Source organism: Sapajus apella, unplaced genomic scaffold (assembly GCF_009761245.1).
Source record: "Sapajus apella isolate SASKATOON/1434 unplaced genomic scaffold, GSC_monkey_1.0 scaffold29, whole genome shotgun sequence".
NCBI lineage: Eukaryota > Metazoa > Chordata > Mammalia > Primates > Cebidae > Sapajus > Sapajus apella.
The window spans coordinates 17,688,800-17,712,146 of NW_022436969.1; the positions used below are offsets into that span (position 1 = coordinate 17,688,800).

At 44.0% G+C, this 23,347-nt stretch overlaps 1 long non-coding RNA gene and 1 other non-coding gene across 2 annotated transcripts; both read right to left on the minus strand.

The window, feature by feature from the left end:
• Window positions 1-2,788: 2,788 nt before the first annotated feature.
• Window positions 2,789-5,967, minus strand: LOC116561312. Its single transcript, XR_004273390.1, has 3 exons — window positions 5,832-5,967; window positions 5,526-5,626; window positions 2,789-4,859 (listed from the first exon to the last, which is right to left on the minus strand). It is a non-coding gene; the product is annotated as an uncharacterized LOC116561312 (long non-coding RNA).
• A 16,646-nt stretch (window positions 5,968-22,613) lies between these two features.
• On the minus strand, window positions 22,614-22,717 carry LOC116561643. The gene has a single exon (XR_004273536.1). It is a non-coding gene; the product is annotated as a U6 spliceosomal RNA (small nuclear RNA).
• Window positions 22,718-23,347: the final 630 nt, after the last annotated feature.

Below are 23,347 nucleotides of genomic sequence, written 5' to 3' on the forward strand. Positions count from 1 at the left end.
GCAAGCTAGGAGAAGAATGTGTATGTTTGTGTGTCATGTTTGTGTGTGTGTAATTCACAGAATATGTAAAGAACTCTAACAAATCAGTGATTTTAAAAGATAATTTTTTAATGGGCAAAAGACCTGAACACTTCACAAAAATGTAGAAATAGTCAACATGCATAAAAAGGTACTCAACATCATCAGTCACCAGAGAAATGCATATTAAACCACCATGTGATAGCACTATGCAACCACAAGAATACTCAACATTAAAAATAGACATCATACCAAGTGTTGGCAAAGACATGCAACAACTGGCATTCTCATCCATTGCTGTTGGGGCTCTAAAACAGTAGAACAAATTTGGAAAACTGGCAATATAGTATAAAGATGACCATGTACCTACACTATAACCTAGAAATCAATTCCTAAGATATTACCCAAGAGAAATTAAAACACATACAAATACTTGTGAACTTATGAAGTTTTATTCATAACAGACAAAACCTGGAAAAGGGTTAAATACATTTGGTTAATTCCTGTAATGGAGTACTACTCAACAATTTAAAAAATGAACATAGTGCACATGCAACAATATGAATTTCAAAAACATCTTGCATGCAAAAAGTCAAACATGAGTCCCCGACAAAGGTTCTCTTTGACCTAACTCCAGTGAGGCTCCTCTAGGCCCTCAAAGCATAAAATTTAGACTGTCCTTGGTTGGTTTAGTTGCGTTAGAATCCTGTTGGGTCAGTTTATCGAAAATCCCCCACCATTGTTACCTGATCAAATTTCACACCCCCCACCCTTCATATCTTCCCATCCTGGCCTGTCTTGAGCAAAAATACTGTTGAGCTCCTCTAATAAAAACCTCCCTAGCCTTGATGTTTCCTCTTAGGAATTTTCAATCCACTGAGCCCCACCCTGCTTTTTGGCTAGAAATTCCCACTTGTCCTGGTTGTATTCAGAGTGGAGCCAAATCTTTCTCCCCTGCTGCACAACCTCATTATGGAGGGCCCGCACGATAAAGCCTGCCTTATCATCTTTAATGAGTGTCATGAATAATTTTTCTTTAACAATACATGATTCCACTTACATGAAATTCAACAGCAGGAAAACTGATCTGTGGAGATAGACATTAGAAAAGTGGGTCGCTTGGAGAAGGGACCAGCTGGAAATGGTCATGGGGTAATTCCCCTGGGATCTCCATGATCAGGCCCAACCTACTTTGTCCGTTTTCCCTTCCCACTGCTGCACAGCAGGGTCCCTCTGCTTCAGTCAGGAGGTTAGATCTGCCGTGTCTGTACCACCCACCCATCCCCACAGTCTCATCCCCACAGACAGTACTTTGTGAACTGGGCTATTCTACCACAGAGGCTGCCCCTACACATCCTGCAGAGCCTGGTTGCACATATCATCTTAACAGATGCCCAAATCATTCACTCCAACCCATTTTACAAGTTAGCCCTTCATCTTACAGTGTTTTAAAGTTGAAAGCACATATGCCTCTTGATCCTCACAATTTTAATAAAGCACTCTCTCCATTTTCACCTCAATATCCAGTCCAGGTAAAAGGTAACAACTGATAAATATTTGTTGATGAATGTCAACATTTAATCATATATCACTCTTAAATACCATGAATCATGTTAGAGACAGCTGCATGGAAAGACCAAATGAGAAATGAATGCCTTATTGTAGAGGGCCTATTTGTTGGACCATATTCTCCAGGTCCAAGAAGTCTTTGACACAAAATGAAGTCACTCCTGGCCCACCTGTGGTATTTCGTCTATGGACTTATTCAAGGGGTTGACAAATTTTAGAAAGGCCTGAGAAAATTGTAATTGAATACAACTTGTTTCATTGTTCTGCTCCTTCAGAACTGTAGGGACTGCCACTCACTGGCATCCTTGTCCAGAACACATTTCTACTCTGGGAACTTATGAGGAAACAGACAGGCTGCATGCAATGTCAGGGTAAACTGAGAATATCACTGTCTTAGTCCATATGTGTTGCTATAAAGGAATACCTGAGGCTAGATAATTTACAAAAATGGGTTTATGTGGCTCATGGTTCTGCAGGTTGTACAGGGCTGCAAGGAGTTTCCACTCATGGCAGAAGTGTGCAGGCATTACATGAGACAGGAAGCAAGAGGGATGGGAGATGCCAGGCTCTTTATTTAATGACCGGCTCTGGAGGGAACTGATCTTGTGTGAACCCACTCATTGCCATGAGGACAGCACCAATCATGAGTGATCCACCCCCATGACCAAAACACCTCCCACCAGGCCCCACCTCCAACACTGAGGGCTGCATTTCAACATGAGGTTTGGAAGGTCAGATATTCAAATTATAGCATCAACCAAAGTTAAAGCTGCAGAGAAATTAGAAGAAAAATTGGCAAGGTGAACAAAGATTTAGTGAAATATAACACATTATAGAACGGGGAGTCTATAGGGTGCAATTGTAGTTGACCATATGTTTTTACATAACTGGTTAGTTTAACTGTTACAGGTATTTTATTGAAGACTTTCCCATCTGAATACAATAGTTTAAAGTATTCTCTAATTGTCTTATAATTTCCTTACCTTGTTTGGGAGTCAGATTATACCAGCCTTGAAAAATGTGTAGGGGAGCTTTCTAACTTCTTGCCTTTTGGGAAAAAGTGCATTAAGTGTTTGAGGGGTGGGAGGGAGGGGCTGCAAAGGGCATGAGGAAACTTTCAGGAGCGATGGGTATATTCATTCTCGCGAATATGGTGATGGTTGCAGGGGTGTATACAAATGCCCAAACTCATCAAATTGTACATTTTAAATATTCAAGTTTATTGTATATCAATTATACTTCAATAAAGCTTTTTTTTTTGAAACCCTCACAATGTAGCTCTGGCCTCTGTGTGTGGGCTCTGAAATTCACTGGCAGTGGCCTGAATCCCCATGCCCACTGTGACAAAGTAGGAGCACCGTCACCCTGGACAAACACTGCCACTTTAAGTTATACCTCCTCTTCTAGCCTCATGCATTTCGAGAAAATCACTTTCTTTTCTAACTACAAGCAGCCAGAAAGAGCAGGCAGTAAAATACAGATAAGACAGCTGGGGCACAGAGGGAGGTGGGGGAAAAGTCTCTTGGGTAACTGCCAAACTTCCCCTCATACAATGGGCCCCAGGAAAATAGTGGGCCTTAATAAGCACATTCCTTTCCCTTCAGGTACACTAAGATAGGAAAGCTAAAAGCAGACTTCGGGGGATATGCCTGCACTGCAGAAAGATGTATTGGAACAGACACACAACTCTCCCTCCCAGATAAGCACAACTAAAGAGACACAGAAGCAGTTCAAGCCTCTGATAAACACTCCCACCCTGAATCCTTAAAAACGGTGAGAGAGAGTGCCTCTGACCTAACTCAGCCAGAAGCCCGTAGGTTTGTTTTCTCTAAAATATCCTTGACCATCAAGCCACTGTCTGTGTTTCTTTCCTTTTTCTTTAATTCCTACACACTGGAGCCTAGGGGAAAGATCATAGAATGATCTTTTCCCACTTTGATTACCTGAGAAAAGAACACCAGAAAGGGAAACCACAGGGAAAGCATTAAGATTTGTAGCCAGGCATGACAGCTGATACCTAGGGAGGCTGAGGCAGAAGATTATTTGAGGCCAGGAGTTTGAGACCAGCCTGGGCAACATAGAGATACCCTGTCTCTACGAAATAATAGTAATTTAATAAATTATCTGGGCCTTGTGGCAAGTACCTGTAGTCCCAGCTACTCAGGAGGCTAAGGTGGGAAGACCCCTTGAGCTCAGGAGTTCAAGGCTATAGTGAGCTATGATGGCACCACTGCCCTCCAGCCTGGGTAACAGAGCAAGACCCTGTCTCAAAAAAAAAAAAAAAAGATTTGAGGACTGTCAAGAAGGACATTAAGAATGTCTCCTGTGAGGCCGGGCATGGTAGCTCATATCTGTAATCCCAAGCACTTTGAGAAGCCATGGCAGGAGGATTACTTCAGCCCAGGAGTTCGAGACCAGCCTAGGTAAGATAGAGAGACCTTGTTTCTACAAATAAAAATAATTAGCTGGGCGTGGTGGTGCAGGCCTGTGGCTCCAGCTACTCAGGTGACTGAGGTGGGAGGATTGCTTGGGCAATCCTGAGGCAATGGAGGCAGCAGTGGCCTGGTAGCAACACTGTACTCCAGCCTGGGCGACAGAGTGAGACCCTGTCTCAAGAAAATAAAACAGAATGTCTCCTGTGGAAAATGACAACTTCCAATAGAAGTTCCCAAGTGTGGGAAACAGACAGGATCTTTCTGTTCTTTCCACAGTGTTTCAGATTTCAGACAGCCCAAGATTCCTCTAGCTAATGACTTCACAGTTGGTAACAGCAAGTTACCATCACAATGTTTCTTCAGCATGTATGATGACAGTTCTTGGGACTGTGCCAGATTACAGTTCACACCTGATGGTAGTGACAATGGAAATGCCTTTAGAGGCTTGCAGATCCCTTGGACCCAGGAAATACAACTTTTTGAGACATTTGGGAGAAAATAAAGGGTTTTACGTCAGCCTTCTCTGGGGGTTCCATGAACACTGTATGGATCTGAAGACACACTTTCCACATTCTTTAGGAAACCATGGAAGTCAACCTTCAATCATTTAAAGAGAGAATGAAACTTGAAGCAATGGTCAAGAAGAACCCTTATCTGATCTACTCTGCAACCATTGGAAATGTTAAAGAAGACAATTTACATTACAGTGGCTGGGAGTGGTGGCTTAGGCCTGTAATGCTAGTGCTTTGAAAGGCAGAGCAGGGAGGATTGCTTGAGGGAGAAATTCAAGGTTGCAGTGAGCTGTGATCCAGCCTCCGCAACAGAGTGAAATCCTGTCTGTAAAAAAATAAAAAGTTTACATTACATTTGGAGACTGGAGCTTTTGAATATTGCTATGATTCTTCAGATAGTCTCCTAATCAAGTAGGTGGTATCATTTGGCAAATGTCTTACAACCATCAGAAAATAATGTTCCCATTGCAATAAGTAGAGCAAAAGCACAATCTTCTTCTCAGGTGGCTCAGCATTCACTGCAGGTGCCCGGTAACTCTGGTCAGGAAATAAGGCTGGGTTAAACCACCTGCACAACTTTCCTGCCCACGAAGGAGAATTTTCTTAAAAATGATTCCCTGGGCCGGGCGCGGTGGCTCACGCTTGTAATTCTAGCACTTTGGGAGGCCGAGGTGGGTGGATCACCTGAAGTCAGGGGTTCAAGACCAGCCTGGCCATCATGGTGAAACCCCATCTTTAAAAAAAAAAAAAAAAAAAAAAAAAAAAAGATTCCCTGACAAAAATCAGCATTTGTAATTAAAAAAGGCCCAAAATGAGAAAAAAAAGGAAAAAATGTCTTCCTGTTTTGTGTTCTCCTCCACCTCTCCTTATGCAGTTGCAAGAAAGAGAACTTGGCCTTCCACTTGATCAGGGATGACATTGCTGAGACCATGACTGCAGTGATGTCTGCATTCTGTTTCTTTGCAAACAAACAGGGGACTCCATTGCTCACCTGCTTCAGAAGAGCGCCCAGCAGCTGGCCACCTCCTGGCTGGCCCGTAGCTGTAGAGCTCTGGTGGACCATGAAGACCTGTGTGTATTGTGCCTTCCAAGCTGCGATATAGGAGTTAAAAAGAAATTATTTAGGCAGATAGTGAGAATAAGGAAGTCCTTGGTAAGGTCTTCCTTTTAATGAAAAACAGCCCCAAATCATTTTTTAACAAAGAGCAGCCTGTAAAATCGAGGAGCAGACATAGACAAGCGAGCTGGAAGCTTGCACAGGGGAATGCTAGCAGTTGTGCCAATAGAAAAAAGTTACATGGGAATAGACATGTTCAAAACGATGGCTCCATCTTCTCTTTGCCAGCCACATGTACAGTAAGGAGCAGACAAGATGGTGCTGGCCAAGCAGAAAACCCATTGGCATAATAAGATTAGGGTGGATTGACCAGCCTTCCCAGCACACCGTATAAATGTCACACCGGATCAAATCAATCTGTTGTCCCTGGGTAAATCAGACACCACCTCGTCAAGCCTGCCTGTAAAATCTGCTGCAGTCCACCTCAGGACGTCTTTTTCCCTTTTGGATGACTCTCAAAAGAGAAAGCTGCTCTCCTCTCTCCTTTCTTCTGCCTATTAAACTTTACGCTCCTTAACCCACTCACATGTGTCCATGCCTTTAATCTTCTTGGTGCAAGATGGTGAACCCAGGGGATTTGTCCCAGGCAGCGACGCAGCTGTACAGCTCTTGCATACCTCCATAGAGAACACGTGGTTGCTGCCTCCTCTGGTGGGAAAAAACATTCTACTGATTAATAACTCCTCAAGATAAAAATGGTAAAAGAATCAACAGAGGCAGACATACCAGAGAAAATAGCCAGCTGATGCGCTCAGAACCCTCCATCATATGCCATTCCTCTCTCACCTAAGGATCCGACATAGAGGTATATGCATCACGTGCAGAAATATTGTCTTACGAGGAAAGACACGCCAGATGGGCAGAGGCTTTCAGAAAATCCTCAGTTCAGCAAACTAACTCTCCAGGCCCAGATTGGGGAAATCCCCAAACTCTCTTAACTATAGGAATTACTTCAGCCTGTGTCAGCTACACCGAGCTCACCCCTAGTTCTGAATAAACTATCATTGATTTCTATCAAGGACAATTACATGAAGTCAGTAAAATCCACATGCAGAGCAGAATTGGAGGTCCCATTCAACAACTGAATGTGACCTCGGCATACTGAAAACAAGCTTCCAGGAAGGACCTCCACATTGGTTTGTGGGTAAAGTAAAATTTGTGAAAGAGACAGATCCTCAGACTTTGGCATTACTGGAAAAGCTCTTCAGGAGACATGAAGTTGGTGGGAGTTTCTGCTGTGTTTGAGCGGCTGAAATGAGGATGTAATATGTGAGGCTAACACCAAGTCCAGCATGAAAGCTAGGCCACTACCCTGAAAGACTTAACAAAAATGTTTTGTGTCTGTTCAGACTGTACTCACTTCACAGGTGAACTGATGCCTTAAAAAATGTTTTTGCTACCCTAAGCAGTCTTCCTTTAGCAAAGAGTTGCTCTGAAGATTGCAGGACTTAATACTGGCTCCTCTAAACACTATTAAAGGTGGGAGAAATCGCACACTCAACTTGGGAGTTCTTTTAATTTTTTTTTTTAATTTTGCAGCTTATAAGTATACTTTAATCAGAAATCAGAAAATTTTATTGATTTTAGTAAATATTTATATATAGAACAGCTAAACCCCAGTGGGTAAAACTCCAGGGACTGGTTATATACATAAACCCACAACCATTTTAGCTTAGAACTTAAAGATGCAACTAAATCATGGTTTCTCAACTTGACACGATTTTTTGGACAATTCTTTGTGGTTGGGACTGTTCTGTGCATGGTGGGATATTGAACAGTACATGTGGCCTCCACCCACTAGAAGCCAGTAGACACACACACACACACACACACACACACCCATTGTCACAATCAAAAATGTTTCCAAACAAATATCCCCTGGGGTGGTGGAAAACATCCCTTGGTTGAGAATCACTGAACTAGATATATTGTCTCTTTCATGAATGCTTTATGTCTGGTGCTATCATGTTCTGTTCATGTTCTTACTGTTTCCAGAAAGGGAACAGCCATATAAATTGATTTCCTTTCTGTTATTATTTTGTATATATTTTCTGAAGAAAAATTTATAAAGTTTAAAAAAGAAAAGAGACTTGCTCTGTCTGAGTGCAGAGCCCCCAGGATTAGGCTGCCAAATCTCAAAGCAAGTCGTTCTCCCGTTTCCTGAAAGTACAAAGGTGAAAGTACTGGATTTTCATTTGCAAAGGATTTTTCTCAAGAGGTCTTGTTACCAACTGTAATAATAAAAATCCCAGATGCTATCAGTGAAAGGCGGGTCTTACAGATCAGTCTGTCACACTCAAAGGGGAAATACAATCTGTTTTAGAAAAAAAATTCTCTGGTGTCAAGAGACTGCATAGATATAATGACCATCTTGCCAGTCACTGTATTAAACAAGTAAAAGGAAATGTAATTCTTTCCACCCAAAAGCCTGGAGTCCCATGGGGAGGTCATATGCATCTAGCTTCTGTATGTCCCACTTTCTGCCTTTGCTGACATCAATAGAATTATTGAAAGAGTTCATCGACGTTAACCCTGGACAGCCTGTTCTACCCAGGGGAGTAACTTGGAAGACTCCTTCCACCCTCACCCATTCAGGGGCTGAGCTGCCAAGACGAAAGCAGGGAAAGAATGCCTCACTGGTACTGTCAAAGTAATTAAAAGGTGTTTTGTTATTAGCCCCTTAATGTTACACCTTTTTCCACTCCATACAGCAGATAATTGGAGGTGGTGCTAGGGGTGTTCCATGTTTTCCAACTACTCTGCTACTGACCCCAGGAAGAAAAAAGTTTTGAATATTAAGCACCTACCTTGCTGTTTACAAGTTATATCCAATGGCATCCACTTTGGCAGGGCTGGTCCCCGGAGGGACACCGTTTCCTGAGGAGGTACAAATTTTGAGTGTGATGTTAACATCTGACCAGACTTTGTAGCCCTCTTTGAAACACACAAGGACAGCCCCAAGTCAACCTCAGAGAGGCGTGGGCTGGGCTGGCTGGCTGTGCATTTGGGCTCCTGGCTCGGGTTCAGAATACCTGGATCTCACTCTTCCTCTGAATCCAGCTGCATCCCCCCCCAGTAGGTCACTCCTGCCCTCTGAATCTCAGCTTCCACACCTGTGTGATGAGGCAGAGCTTTTAAAGAAGACTCAAGCAATCAGCTGGGATAAGCCAGACCAGAGCAAGAATGGGCATATTCCTTCATCTGCTGCTGGACAAGCATTTGGCACATGGCATAGGTTTACATTCTGGACAGATGACAATCTTGAATCTATGACAATGCTATTCGAAGTGTAGTCTGTGGTCTGGTACCAGTTGGCAAACTGTTACTGTCAAGACAAGCAGAACAAATGGGAGAAAGCTTTGGGAAAGTATGCAACTCTGACATGTCCCTGATGTCCCCAGTGTATCAGTGACTCTGCCTCACTATCAGGGGATAAGACAGCTTGGGTGTGGTTGCACCAGCACTGCAAGGTGGCAGGGCCATGGGGCAAAGAGCTGTGTACTTGTCATGCCCAGAAGGACCTCTTTACAATGTGTGATGCTTTAAGGTTTGTCAACTGTAATCCAATGCTATATAATCTATGAATTTACAATTTCTAATTTGTTTTTATAGTCATTCTGAATTGTAATGACTTTTAATATAAATATACATATACACATGTATATTTGGTAGCTGCATTAGGCAAGTAAATTTACTGTAGATGACAAAGTGCTAAAATCATAGTGTTATTTAGGGAAAAGCACTAATAAAACCATAAATGAAACTGGTACTTAAGTGATATTTACTTACCAAACAAATTCAACACAAAGAATTCTTGATTTGAAAGGCAGATAGAAACAAATGTTCAGTATTTCACATGTAAACAAAGTTTTGGGAGCTTCATATAGACTTGATTTTCAGATTGCTAAAACTAAAAACCATTTATAATTGCTGAAAGATTAGCAGAAGATTGTATTGGAGCTGTCTGCTTACACCTAAGCACCCATAAAAATGTAAAATAATAATTTAAAAATTATTAAAGAAGTCTAAATCAGCCTTCCAGGAATTTTCATCTGTTGGGTCCAGGCATAGTCTCTGAAGCGAGAAAATCAAAGAGGTGCCTGACATTCTCAAATCCAAGAAGAGTCCACCGGCCCCCAACCCCACATGGAAGAGCTGGGGTGTCCTTCCTGGGGCCACAGCCAGGCCCTCACCCTTCTCAGAGCTGCCCTCACCTGAAGATCACAAACCTGCGACCTGGGCTTCCTCCCACTGCCCGTGACCTCCCGCCTGCATTGCCGAGACTCAGAAGTCAAGGCCAGACTCCACCGGAGCAGAGTCCCCGCCCAGCCTCCCGGGGGCCATACTAGGCCACCTGAGCTCCTTGACAGCACAGCACCTTCCACCTTGACGGCCTCCGCCCTATCCACCCTGCCTGAATACAATTATATCCCTCCGCCTTCCACTCGGAGAGGGTGGCCAGGATGCCAACTGGCTTCACTGGAAACACTGGGGCTCCCCAGCCCTCCTGGCGCATCTCTAGGTGACACCCCACAAGACCCGAGGCCTTTACTCCTTCTCTCCCATCGGCAGTGACCTGGCCTCGCACCTGCCAAGTGGGTCCAGCCATACTGTCCCAGCAGACGCTCACTTCAGTCTGGGGTTAGATTGGATGCTTCCAACAGTGCTGGGCACAGCTTTTAAATGACTGACCCCCTCCCCCAGGTTCCAGGCCATCCAGTCCAACTGCCCAACGGCCCAATAGCCCAATGGCCCAACCGCCCAATGGCCCAACCGCCACTCCAAGGATCACCAACCACCGCTCCAGGCCACTGGCTGCCCCGCCCCAATGCTCTGAGGCCCCACCCCCGAGGCTGACTCTGCCCACCTCATCAACAGCCACGCCCACTGCTAGTCTGGCCCCCCTCCCATGCGCTCTCTTCCCCCTCCACGACCCCGCCCCTTCGCAGCAGGTTGACTCTGACCACCCCAAGAACCACCACTTCCACCACCAGGCACCCTGCTCAGGCCAAGGTCCTCTTTGGCTCCTGGCAGCTGTTACCCGTGCAGCCATCTGTATCAGATGTCTGCTGCGTTTTGTCCCCCACATATAGTTTTGATATATTTTTAAAACTTAATCTATCTCTCACTCCACTCCCTGCATACTGGATAGTAAGCTCTGTGAGGGTGGGCAAATGCCTGTTTAGCTTCGGATCAGATCCTTAGCAGCTGACATAGTGCTTGGTGCTCTGTGATGGGATATCCACACCAGCTCTGCTGGCTACGTAGGATCATCACGGCAAAATGAGATGGTCTATGTAAGAGCACTTGTGAAAATTCCAGAACTCTTTCTCTTTTTTTTTTTTTTTTGAGACTGAGTTTCGCTCTTGTTACCCAGGCTGGAGTGCAATGGCGCGATCTCGGCTCACCGGAACCTCCGCCTCCCGGGTTCAGGCAATTCTCCTGCCTCAGCCTCCTGAGTAGCTGGGATTACAGGCACGCGCCACCATGCCCAGCTAATTTTTTGTATTTTTAGTAGAGACGGGGTTTCACTGTGTTGACCAGGATGGTCTCGATCTCTTGACCTCGTGATCCACCCGCCTCGGCCTCCCAAAGTGCTGGGATTACAGGCGTGAGCCACCGCGCCCGGCCTCCAGAACTCTTTCTATACCCCTGAAACTCCAGAAACATAAAGAATTATTTTCGTTACTATTGCTTTTCAGTACATTGAGCCAGGCCCCACATTTCCAGCTTATGGTTTGGTTACGGCTCTACATGACCTAAATGGAATCACAAAAATTCCCTCCTTTGCTGATCTCCCTTTTAAACATGATTTCTACTTAAAGGTGCTTAAAGGAATTTCATATACAATTAGTCCTTTTCTCATCTGTCTCTAATGTTTTATCTGAATCTTTTATTGGCTGTCATGCAGCAATGTCAAGAAAATAAGTCATTTGTGGATTGAAATCTTTAGGTACGAAATGTGCCGTGCTTGCCTGGTTGAAAGAATGGAGGACCTTCAAGTAAGGGCTGGAGATTTGTTTGCACCAGCGTGGAAGAGGAAGAGGAGAAAGAGAAAGGAAAACACGGGGTCACTTTAGGCTAACTGCTCAGAAGATGAGAGAAACTGCACCCAGTGGCACTTTGGCTGAGCCCTGGCTGGGGAAAAACAGGTGGCAATATTTTCCTAACAAAACATCAGAACTTGTAAACAAGTACAAAGAAACTTTTGTGGGTACTGGTACTAAAGATTTCCAATTGGAATTGTTGAATAAGAGGCAATATTTATGGTCGCTATGGTATAGGAATGATGACGGATTATGTGTGTTTGGATGTTTGTCCTTTGCGAATCTCATGTTGAAATGTGATTCCCAGTGTTGGAGGTGGGGCCTGGTGGGAGGGAGTGATGGGATTTTGGGGGTGGATCCCTCATGAATGGTTCCTTGTCATCCCCTTGGTGATGAGAGAGTTCTCGCTCAGTTCGTTCATGGTTGAAAGAGTTGGACGTCCCCCTTCTCTATCTCTTTTTCTCCTGTTCTCATCAAGTGCTGTGCCTGCCCCCTTCACCTTCCACCACTATCCTAAGCTTCTGGAGGCCCTCATCAGAAGCCAAGCAGATGTGGTGCCATGTTTGCAGAGCTCTTTTCTTTATAAATTACCCAGGCTCAAGTATTCTTTATAGCAATGCAAGAACAGCCTAATAAAAGTAGCATCAGCCTGAGGAGATGGTGTTTCATGTCTGTCGATGTCTTTCATCTCTGGAAATTTACAAGCCTGATCCTCCTCTCTTTCCATGTATGCTCTCTTTCTAAATAGCTTCTGTAAGGCCCTAAAGAAGTGGGAAATTGAACAGTTTACATTTCTCTTTAAGTGCCAACTAAGTTATTGGCTGTGCACCAATGAGTATTTTCCCCTGACTGTAATCCACCACGCTGCATTTTTTCTAACAAATGTAAACACCTGTAGCTGTTTCCTAAGACCAAAGCATGGGCATCCCCTGTGTCTAACTTAATGGTTCATGGAATTTGTCTCATCTTTTCCTTCAATCTCATAATATTTAATGAAGTAGGACTTGGCATAATACTGGGTTACCAGCTGAAAAGCACACTAGCCCCAAAACACCTAAGTTGGAATCATTTTCATGAATGAATACATTTTCATTCTCAGGCAGCAGTTGATAGGAATGGCAATGATAGGCTGGGAGGGTGAAGTTTGAGAACAAATTCACCTGCAAAGAAATACAAGACACTATCCCAGGACTGACCACAAACAGGACTTTGTTTTAAGATACTGTCCTCAAATATGTAGGACAGGGCATGTTAAACTTCACAGAATTTCTGCTATGTTACAAAAACTCACTTTAATATCTCTTCTAGGAGCACATATTCACAATATGACTTTGTATTTCTACCTACATGTTTCTAAAATTCCAATTCTGAACACAGATTTTTATTTATTTGAGATGGAATCTCAATCTGTCACCCAGTCTAGAGTGCAGTGGCACAATCTCTGCTCATTGCAACTTCCACCTCCCAGATTCAAGCGGTTCTCCTGCCTCAGCTTCCCAAGAAGCTGGGATTACAGGCATGTGCCACCATGCCCAGCTAATTTTTGTATTTTTAGTAGAGACAGAGTTTCACCATGTCGGCAAGGCTGGTCTCGAACTCTTGACCTCAGGTGATCCATCCACCTTGGTCTTCCAAAGTGCTGGGATTACAGGCTTGAGTTACCACACCTGGCCTGAACATGGATCCTTTAAACATCAGCCTGTTTGTGGGATTTATTCAGTGTGGGTGACTTTGCCGGGACAAAACATGTTGCTGTCATCTTTTTATATTTTCATAATTACCTTATGGTGATTAAGCATACATAACAAAATTCACTATTTTAACCATTTTTAAACGTGGTTCTATAGCATTAAGTCAGTACATTCACATTGCTGTGCAACCATCACCAGAACTTTCCATCTTCCCCATTTTCCCCAAGCCCCCAATCCTGGCAGCCACTATTCTCACCATTCTACTTTCTATCTCTATGAACATGAAAATGTGTGACTTTTGGTGTTGTTCTTCATTTTTGTTTGTTTGTTTGTTTGTCTTTTGAGATGGAGCCTTGCTCTGTTGCCCAGGCTAGAGTGCAATGGCAGTATCTCGGCTCACTGCAATCTCCACCTCCCAGGTTCAAGCAATTCTCCTACCTCAGCCTCCCAAGCAGCTGGGATTACAGGCACCTGCCACCATGCCCAGCTAATTTTTGTATTTTTAGTAGAGACGGGTTTCACTACATTGGCCAGGCTGGTCTCAAACTCTTGACATTAGGTGATCCACCTTCCTCAGCCTCCTATAGTGCTAGTGTGACCAAATTGCAGATGGTGGGCTCACGTCGCTCCCCAATAGGATATGTTCTTCCAAGCCCTTGGTCCCTCACTCACCCAAGAATGGGAGAGAGGACCCTCCCGGGTGTGGTGAGCTCATTTTAAGTAAGTATTGGACCCAAAAGAGTTTTGTAGAAAGTGATTTATTTAGGCAGAGAGAGAGAAAAAGGAGAAAGAAAAGCAGCTCCCATAATGTCACAGAAGGGGATCCAAAAATGGAGTCCGCTCGTGTGTGTATGTGTGTGTGTGTGTGTGTGTGAGAGAGAGAGAGAGAGAGAGCTAGCAAGTTCACCTGACCAGTCTATCTTCCCACGTGTGGGAAAGTTAAAGACCTCTAAGCTCCTGGCTGGAGAAGCGGGTGGAGGTATGTGCTGAGTTCTTGCCTTTGAAGCCACGCCCCCTTGTGGACCCGGGAAGAGAATACATTCCCTCAGTCTCCCCTCTAAACAGGAAAGTCCAACCCCTGTTGGGACACGGGCGTATATCACTCTTCAGCTACTTCCTGCTGAAATGGGGAGTAGAAGGGGCCCTGCAGTTGAGGTTTCCTCCAGAGAGGAATCTTTCAGGGGTACAAATGGATTCTGAGGTCCATGATAGAGCTCATGAGCCAAGGACATCTGGGGTTCCAGTGGTAGGATTATTTATGACCTTATGGTTCTAGAAGAAATGAATGTGACAAGAAGGTTAAAGATGAAAAGCCCAGAGGCCAACAATTACAGAATGGTTATAAACAGGCCTAGAAGAGGATATAGCCAGGCCAGTTGTTAAGCTCCAAGATACTATTTCTTGAAGGTTTTTAGCCCTGTGTTCAATTGATTCCTGAGTTCTTTAACTTTGTTGAAAACAACACTTAATTGGTTTACAAAGCAGCAGCATTTCTTCCTAGAAACAAACAGGCTCCCTCTCTCTCTGTTGTTAGCAGATTTAGGGCTCTTCTACTTCGAAAAGCTATGGCAGCCGAAGAGTTAAGCTGTTTTGCAGAGTGAGCTGCCTTTGCAGAGAGAATAAGCAACGTTTTTATGTTATTAATGAACTCCTGAGATAGCTTATAGTACCTGAATAGAGGGAGTAACTTTTTTAATGCCAGCACCAAGTTTTCCTGTTTTTCGACCCCCGCCCCCACACCTTATGAAAGGAATAATTGGAGTTTGAGAGATAGCAAAGTTAAGAATTATAGTCCTGTTAATGCCAGGTTGTAAATTAGACTTATGAGTAGTTACTTTTCCGGGGATTTTGTTGGAAGAGCAGATGTAGATCCTCTAACGTCTCACAGGTGTATGAAGGGTCATCTCCTGGAACTTCAGGCTGTGGAGTAGAGGGCCTATGATTTTTTTCAGGAGGCGTTCAAGGCTTCAGCCGAGTGTGATGAATCCCTGAGTCAGTTCCCATCACCTTCACCGCCATTGGGGTAGACAGAATAACTGAAAATCGTCCTTCCCAAGATGGGCCTAGAGGGGGAGAGCCTGAAGGAAGAGACTTAAGCACTAAGTCTCCAGGGCAGAACAACTCTTTCCCTTTTCCCTAGGGTGTCCTTCAGGTAAAGTGTTAAGAGCCTGTTGGTACTTAGCCACGGAGGTTATATCTTTTATTAGATCTGCTGTTTCCCTGTCTAATACAAGATCATTAGTAAGAAAGGGCCGTCCATAAAACATCTCCTGGGGCTGAGAGAAATACTGGGAGACTGCTTGTCCTAGGACTCCTCGGACAGTTACAGACTTGGAGGGCAACTGTTTGGGTCAGAAGAGTGATACTGAGAAGGCCTTGCCAGTGTCCAGGGCGAGGTCAACTTCCTGGCCCTCTGTGGTCAGCTTTACACGGGGCTCTGCGAGGGTGATAACGCGCGCTGGCACTCACCCCGGGAGCCCCCAGTCCTGTAGTTGGGTCATCTGGTTAGACACCTCAGGCCCTGGGAACCTTCACATCTGAGACAGTGTGCTTTCCAGTGACCCTGGAATAGTGGGCAAGGACGAGGTTGTAGTCCATTCCTCTGGGGACAATTTCTTATAAAATCTCCCTTCAGACCACACTGGTAGCAAGCTCTGCCAGACTGGCAGCTAACCCGAGCCTTCCCCTCATTGGAGCCCCTGGGGTCTGCTTACCTGAGGGCCATGACTAGGGCTGTGGCTTTTCTCTGGTCTCTCCTATTCCTTTCAGCCTGTTCCTCTGGGTCTCTATTATAAAACACAGAGGTTTCCAGGTTCAGTAATGATTCTAGACTTTGTTCTGGCCCCAAGGCCAGCCTCTGGAGCTTCTCCCTAATATCTGCTGCTGACTGCGTAATAAGTTTGTCCTTTAGTATTAACTGACCCTTGAAGGAGTTTGGTGACAGGGGAGTATACTTTCTTAAGGCCTCCTGCAATCGCTCAATGAAAGCTGTTAGCTTTTCTTCCTTTCCCTGAGTTATGGTGGATAACTGCAGAGTTCATGGGCTTCTTCCTAATTCGCCTCAATCTCTCAAGTATGCAGGTCAAGAAAGGCCTACGGCTCCAGTGCCCCTGTTCTGAATCAGGATCCCAGCGAGGGTCTGTGCCAGGGACTGCTGGTCTACCTGTAGGAAATCTATCCTTTTCCTCTAGCATCATTAGGTCATGTACTTGACTAAGGTACCAGGTGTCCCCAAACTCTGGAGCCGCTGCTAGAGCAGCCTCTCTCTCATTGCTGGTTAGGGTCTGACTAAGCAATAGCATGATATCTTTCCAGTCTGATTCGAAGGACTGACCCAGGCCCTGCAGAACTTCTGTGTACTTGTCCGGGTCATCTGAAAACTTTCCTAAGTCCACCTTGATTTAAGTCAGAAAGTGAGAATGGGGTATGCACCTTGGTCAGGCCAAATTCTCCTTCTACTGCCTGTAGGGGGCAGATCCTGGGCATCTTGGTAGCCTGAGATGCCTTGACCATCTCAGCCTTCCCTAGCTCCTGTTGGGGTCTAGGGGCTGAGGAGCCCTGGTTGGCATTGGTGGAGGTAGAAGCCACAGGGAGTCCCACATGTGGAGGTAGTCCTGAGGAGGGCTGAGTAGGGCATGGGGAATAGGCCTGACAGGGCTGAGGCTTATTCCTTAGAGAAAAGAAAAGTTGCACGTAGGGGACCTCAAACAATTTACCCTCGCTTTTACAAAACAGGTCTAATTGTAGAATAGTGTCATAATCTAAACTTCCCTTAGGAGGCCAGGTTTTTCCACTCGGCAGGGGATATTTCAGCCATGCTGTTCGGTGGAGAAAAACGATCGTGTGTTAAATTGGTCCCAATTCTCCAGGATACATTTTAATGGGGACCTTATCTTGGGAATAGTAGCACCCATCTGGAGTTGAACGCAGGAATGCTTACATCCCTGGCTATTAATTTGCGATCACTAGCACTGGGACATCCTCCAAGCATGCCGGCAGATCTGGGGCATCCCCCAGTCATGGCACCTCGTAATTTCCGTATGCCCAAGATGCGTGATCATCTTTGAGCCTCCCATGTACTGAACTTAATCACGCTCACTGCCTGCATGCCTTTAGTGACAACCATAAAGACATGTGGACTGCTGCAGTGGGTGGTTTGTACCAGTGTGTCCTTGAACCAGGCCAGTGAGGGCTGGGAGGTGGGTACTAGTATTTCCTAGCAAAAATCCAATTAATACAGGCCTGATTATAAAACTGCTCTAGGAGGGTAAACTTCTAGGGAGCGACCTCAGAGCACACAATTCAAAGAAGGTGAGTAGGTGGGGCCTGTCTGAGGCTGAAACAATGCCCTCAGGACCCAGGCCTCCTCTTTCACCCCATTTTCCATTATAGGAAAATTCCCTAGGGGTTGTGGGGACTGAAATCAACTATTTGGGCCTAGGACCCGGTTTAACTATGGTCTTTTAAATGGAGAAGTTCTGCCATACAGAGAGCAAATCCTAAGCAAGACAAGTTGTACGTTAGATTCTGGCACTATTTAGTTGCATTGGGAAATGTACAGGTGACACAAAACTCAATGTCCCATAGCCTTTAGCTTCTGGATTCCCCGGAAAGGTTTCCCCACTCAAGCCTGGCCCCACCAAGGATTTGAAGCAATAACCTCAGGGCTACTGGCCCTATGCCCTAACCACTGTGCTAACGGGCCATTCTTTCCAAAACCTTGCTGGGGAGCTCCTGTAAGCCTCCCTGGAATGAAAACGCTGCTCCCTGCGGCACAGCAGGTGGAAGCCCCGCGGTGTCCACCACGAGCACACTGGGCCCCCTCTCTGCACCACTGCCTCCCTGCAAAAGTGGACCTTGGGCCACTCCCTTAATGTACTGGCTCTGATTCCCCTGAGAGTTGCCCGAAAACAAATGTTGTATCTTTAAATCTTGGCAGCCAGCCTACGCTATGGAAAAACTAGGTGGGACTTGGGTCCAGACCACGAGTGCCTGCCCCAGCCGCACCTGTGGCTCACAGCACAGCAGATCCCACGGTCCCACACAGGCCCCGTCCACACCTCGCCCCCTCCTCCCCCACAGCTCCAGCAACTGCAGCCACTGTGCACTCAGGTCCCTCAGGTAACTTAGCCCAGAGAAGCAGCCGAAAAGGGGGAGAGCAGGTTTGGGAAAAAAGCTAAGCCTTTAAATCTGGCTGGCCTGCACCACTTAAAGTTGGGCTGGGACCTGGATCAGTGACCAGGCCCTGCTGGGCCCTGCCCCTCGGGCCTCCCAGTGTTTCCTTAAAGCGATAGGACAGATTGTAAGTGAGAGGGGTCTACTATACTCGCTCACTCTTCCGAAGTATCAGGTTCTTAGCTGTAACTCCTGGCTGGCTCGCCAAAGATGTGACCGAATTGCAGACAGTGGGCTAAGGTCTCTCCCAGATAAGATGTGTTCTTCCAGGCCCTTGGTCCCTCACTCACTGGGATTACAGGCGAGAGACACTGTGCCAGGCCCACTTGTCTTGCTTCTGATCTCAGAGGAAAAGCTTTCAAGCTTTCGTTATTCAGCACAATGTTAGCTATTGACCAAAGAGAGAGGATTTTAGTCAATAGTTATTGACTAAAGAAACAGGATTGGGGTAATCCCAGCACTCTGGGAGGCCGAGGCAGGCTGATCACCCAAGGTCAAGAGTTCGAGACCAACCTGGCCAACATGGTGAAACCCCATCTTTACCCAAAATAGAAAAATTAGCCGGGCATGATGGTGGGTGCCTGTAATCTCAGCTAGTCAGAAGGCTAAGGCAGGAGAATTGCTTGAACCTGGGAGGCAGAGATTGCAGTGAGCCAAAATCGTGCCACTGTACTCCAGCCTGGGAAACAGAGTGAGACTCCATCTCCAGGAAAAAAAAAAAAAAAAAGAAGAAGAAGAAGAAAGAGGATATTTGGGGAAGCCACATTTTTAATTGATTAGTTTTTATAATTTTATGGAGATATAATTAAGTACTATTGAACAGCACCGTTTAAAATGATTGGTTTTGATACATGTTTACACCCATGAAGCCATCATCATAATCGACATAGCAAACAGTTCCATTACCCAACAAGTTTTCTTATGCCAGTTTCTAACCTATTCCTTCCTCCATCCTATCCCCTGGCATTTTCTAAAAATTTTAGAAACAAATATGATAAGTATGTATTTTTATGTAAGCCTTTTAAAAATTCATCATATTTGAGATGCATTCGCATTGTTGCATGTATCATCATACTCCCTTATGTGAGTATGCTACAGTTCATCTATCCTACTGACGGACACCTGGGAGAGTTCCAGAGTTTGGCTAGTATAAATAAAGCTCTGACATTTAGCCATAAATCTTTGCATAGACATATATTTTGATTTCTCTTTAATAAATAGCCAAGAATAGCTTACATGAGACATATGGTAAGCCTATTTAAGTTCTAAAGAAATTATCAAACTTTTTCCTAAGTGGTTGTAGCACATTTTACATTCCCACCCCTCAACAATGCACAAGAATTCTAGTTGCTCCACATCCTCCCAAGACTTTTAGCTACCCTAGAAGGTATGTAGTTAGAGCTCCCTGTGCTTTTAATTTGCATTTCCCTAATGACTGACGGTGCGGAGCCTGTTTTCTTATGTGTGTTGGCCATTCATATTTGTAAAATATCTGTTCAAATTTTTTGATCATTTTTAATTGGGTTGTTCATCTCATGCTGAGTTATGAGTGTTCTTTCCATGGGCACAAGAGTACGAACTGGTAATGACTTCTTTTTGTTGTCTTTCTGGTGAGAATGTCTTTATTTCACATTTATTACTGAAAGATATTTGTAATAGATATAAAATTATAGGTTCAGAAGCTCTTTTCTTTCAGTACATTTAAGATGTAGTTCTGCTGTCTTCTGGACTTCATGGTTTCTATGAGAAATCACGGACATTAAGTCATGATTCTCCTCTACATAATGTGTGCTTTTCTTTTTATGGCTGCTTCCAAGAATTTTTTAGTAACCTTAGGATTCAGAAGTTTGATTATTATGTGTTAATAGGCATTGTTTCCTTCGAGTTTGCTAAGTGTCTTGAATCTGTACATTTATGCCTTTCACTAAATTGAGGAGTTTCTGGGTGTTCTTGTTAATTTTTTTTTCTATTTTAACCTCTTTCTCCTCTCCTTCTGAGACTCCATTTATACTATGTTAGATTTTTAGATGGTAATACATAGGTACCTGACACTCTGAGTTTGTTTTCTTTAAACCCTTTATCTCTCTTCATAGATTGGATAATTTTCATTGTTCTGCCTTCAACTTAATTTCCTTTTATCATCTTTACTGCAGAGATTCTATTTTTCATTTCAATATTTTTTATTTGCTTCCTTTTCATATTTTCCATTTTTTGTTGAGAATTTCTATTATATCATTCAATTGAAGTGTGCTTTCCCTGACCTTACGAACATAGAAAAAATAACTGCTTTAAAGTCTGATGATTTTTTCTTGAGGTTGGTATTTGTTTGATTGTCTTTCTGCCTTGAGAATTTGTACCATTTTCCTGGTTGTTTGTATATCAAGAGATTTTGAGTTGTATCATGGACACTGTGAATGTCATATATTGCAGACTCTGGATCTATTGTAGGCCTCTGGAAAATGTTGATGTCTGTTTTAGTAAAAAATTAACTAGGTTATGTTCAAACTACAAGTTCTATCCCACCTTCTGTGGTTATATTAATTTAAATACACACACATACACACACACACACACACACACACACACACACCCCTTTCCACTTAACTTTGGGAAGTGCTGTAAGAATCAGCAGTAAATCAATGATTGCCTGGTGGTTTTAACATTTTAGGATTCCTTCCCTCCAGTTCACTCAATTCCAATGTAATGCCTAATAAAACGAAAAAAAAATGTGTCTCATTTTAGGTTAGCATACTAAAAAAGGTTTTTTTTTTTTTTTTTTTTTTTTTTTGAGACAGAGTTTCACTCTTGTTACCCAGGCTGGAGTGCAATGGCGCGATCTCGGCTCACCGCAACCTCCGCCTCCTAGGTTCAGGCAATTCTCCTGCCTCAGCCTCCTGAGTAGCTGGGATTACAGGCATGCGCCACCATGCCCAGCTAATTTTTTGTATTTTTAGTTGAGACGGGGTTTCACCATGTTGACCACGATGGTCTCGATCTCTTGACCTTGTGATCCACCCGCCTCGGCCTCCCAAAGTGCTGGGATTACAGGCTTGAGCCACTGCGCCCGGCCTAAAAAAGGTTTTCTTTAGTTTACTTCCAATCCTACCTAGATCAAAGGCTTTCCACTGAGTCTCCTTCCAAGCTTGAACATTTTTCCTAGCAAGACTTAGTGAATTGTCTGGATCATTTCCTTCTTACTCTTTTGTCCTTTTCACTCATACTTCTTAATTCCATGTTCACTTTAGTCAGACCTCAAGGGTGCAGAATTACATCTAAGCCACACAGTATTAATCACAGTAACTTCCTATCCACACCTACATCCTGCCGACTTTCCTAGTCTGGGTGGCAAAGCCGCGCACGTGCAGCCTCTGGTACGTGCATGTCTACTCTCCACAGTCTCCTACCTGCTCCCTTCACTGATGTTCTTCCTCTAATTGTTCTCTTCTGATCACCACATTGTTGCATTTTTTAGCAAAGATTTTACTCTTTTGTATTCATATCAGAAAATCACATTTGCATGTCAAACACATGCTAAAAATTACATCATGGATGAAATGCCTGATGCATAGAACGGTTCTCGTTAAGATAAATTGCTATAAACTTGACTCTTTTATAACGATGTGAACAGAGACCACAGTTCTTTGGCATTCACACTGGAGTTCACGTTTCAATACTTTACAAGTAAGTATTGTGCTCAGCACATACTGTGAGAAGACAACATCATTTTTAAATTGTGTTACTCAGAGAGAAATCCATGATTTTCATTATGTTCCACTCCAAGCCCTTGCTTCAGACAGCTAGTATGGGTCCCACTGTCAGACACTGAAGGGATTTGAAAGGAACATGAGCTCTGCCTTTGCCACCTTGTGAAAAAAAAATCCTGATAGTTTTTACATTTCAGGGCATATTAAGTTGAAAACTTCAACTGTATATTATGAAACAAACCTTTGAAAGCCCATGAAATTTCTTTTGGAAATATCTTGCAAAATGGCTGATTTCATCGTTTTTAAATTCTTTTTAAAATTTTTTATTAAATAGACTTTTTTAAAAAAAATATGGAATGCTTCACGAATTTGCATGTCATCCTTGCACAGGGGCCATGCTAACCTCTGTATCGCTCTGCTTTTAATATAATATATGTGCTGCCGAAGCAACCATGATTCTGTCTTTTTAAATGCTTGTTAGACGGGGAAGAAGAATTACATTTGCAAAGATCTTTTGAAATTTGCAGGAACGACGACACTGCTGAAGTATGTTTAGAGAAAAATGAGGAACAACTGTTCAGTTTAATCATTATTTACTAATTATCTCTGCCATGTCCTTAGGATTTTAACTATTATGTTTGGAGAAATGCCTAAGAAATATCCAACAGAATATAGACCTTCAAGGAACTGTGAAACAACGAGAGGCTCTTTGAGGAGCCCATCCAATCTAAGGGGAAAACTCAGCATAATTTAGAGCCATTAAGACCCACAACAGTTCCAGGACAGTCAGCACTGCAGGGGGCTGTCTAGGAGGACTTACCAAGGGCATTGGAAGGCAAACATGTGCCTGCAGGCCATAAAATACAGACAGGAGCCACGCACGCTTGAAATATATGTGATACTTTTGAAATTTTGAAAACTATATGAAATATGAACCTGATAGAGAAATACACCTTCAATACAGTACAACTTCAAGAAGAAAAAGAAAACGGGCATCACAAAGTGCCAGGAGAGGTGCCCAGATCCGTTTTGCAGCCCAAGCCAGGAAATTGACCCGATGCTTCCCGTTGACTTCCTTC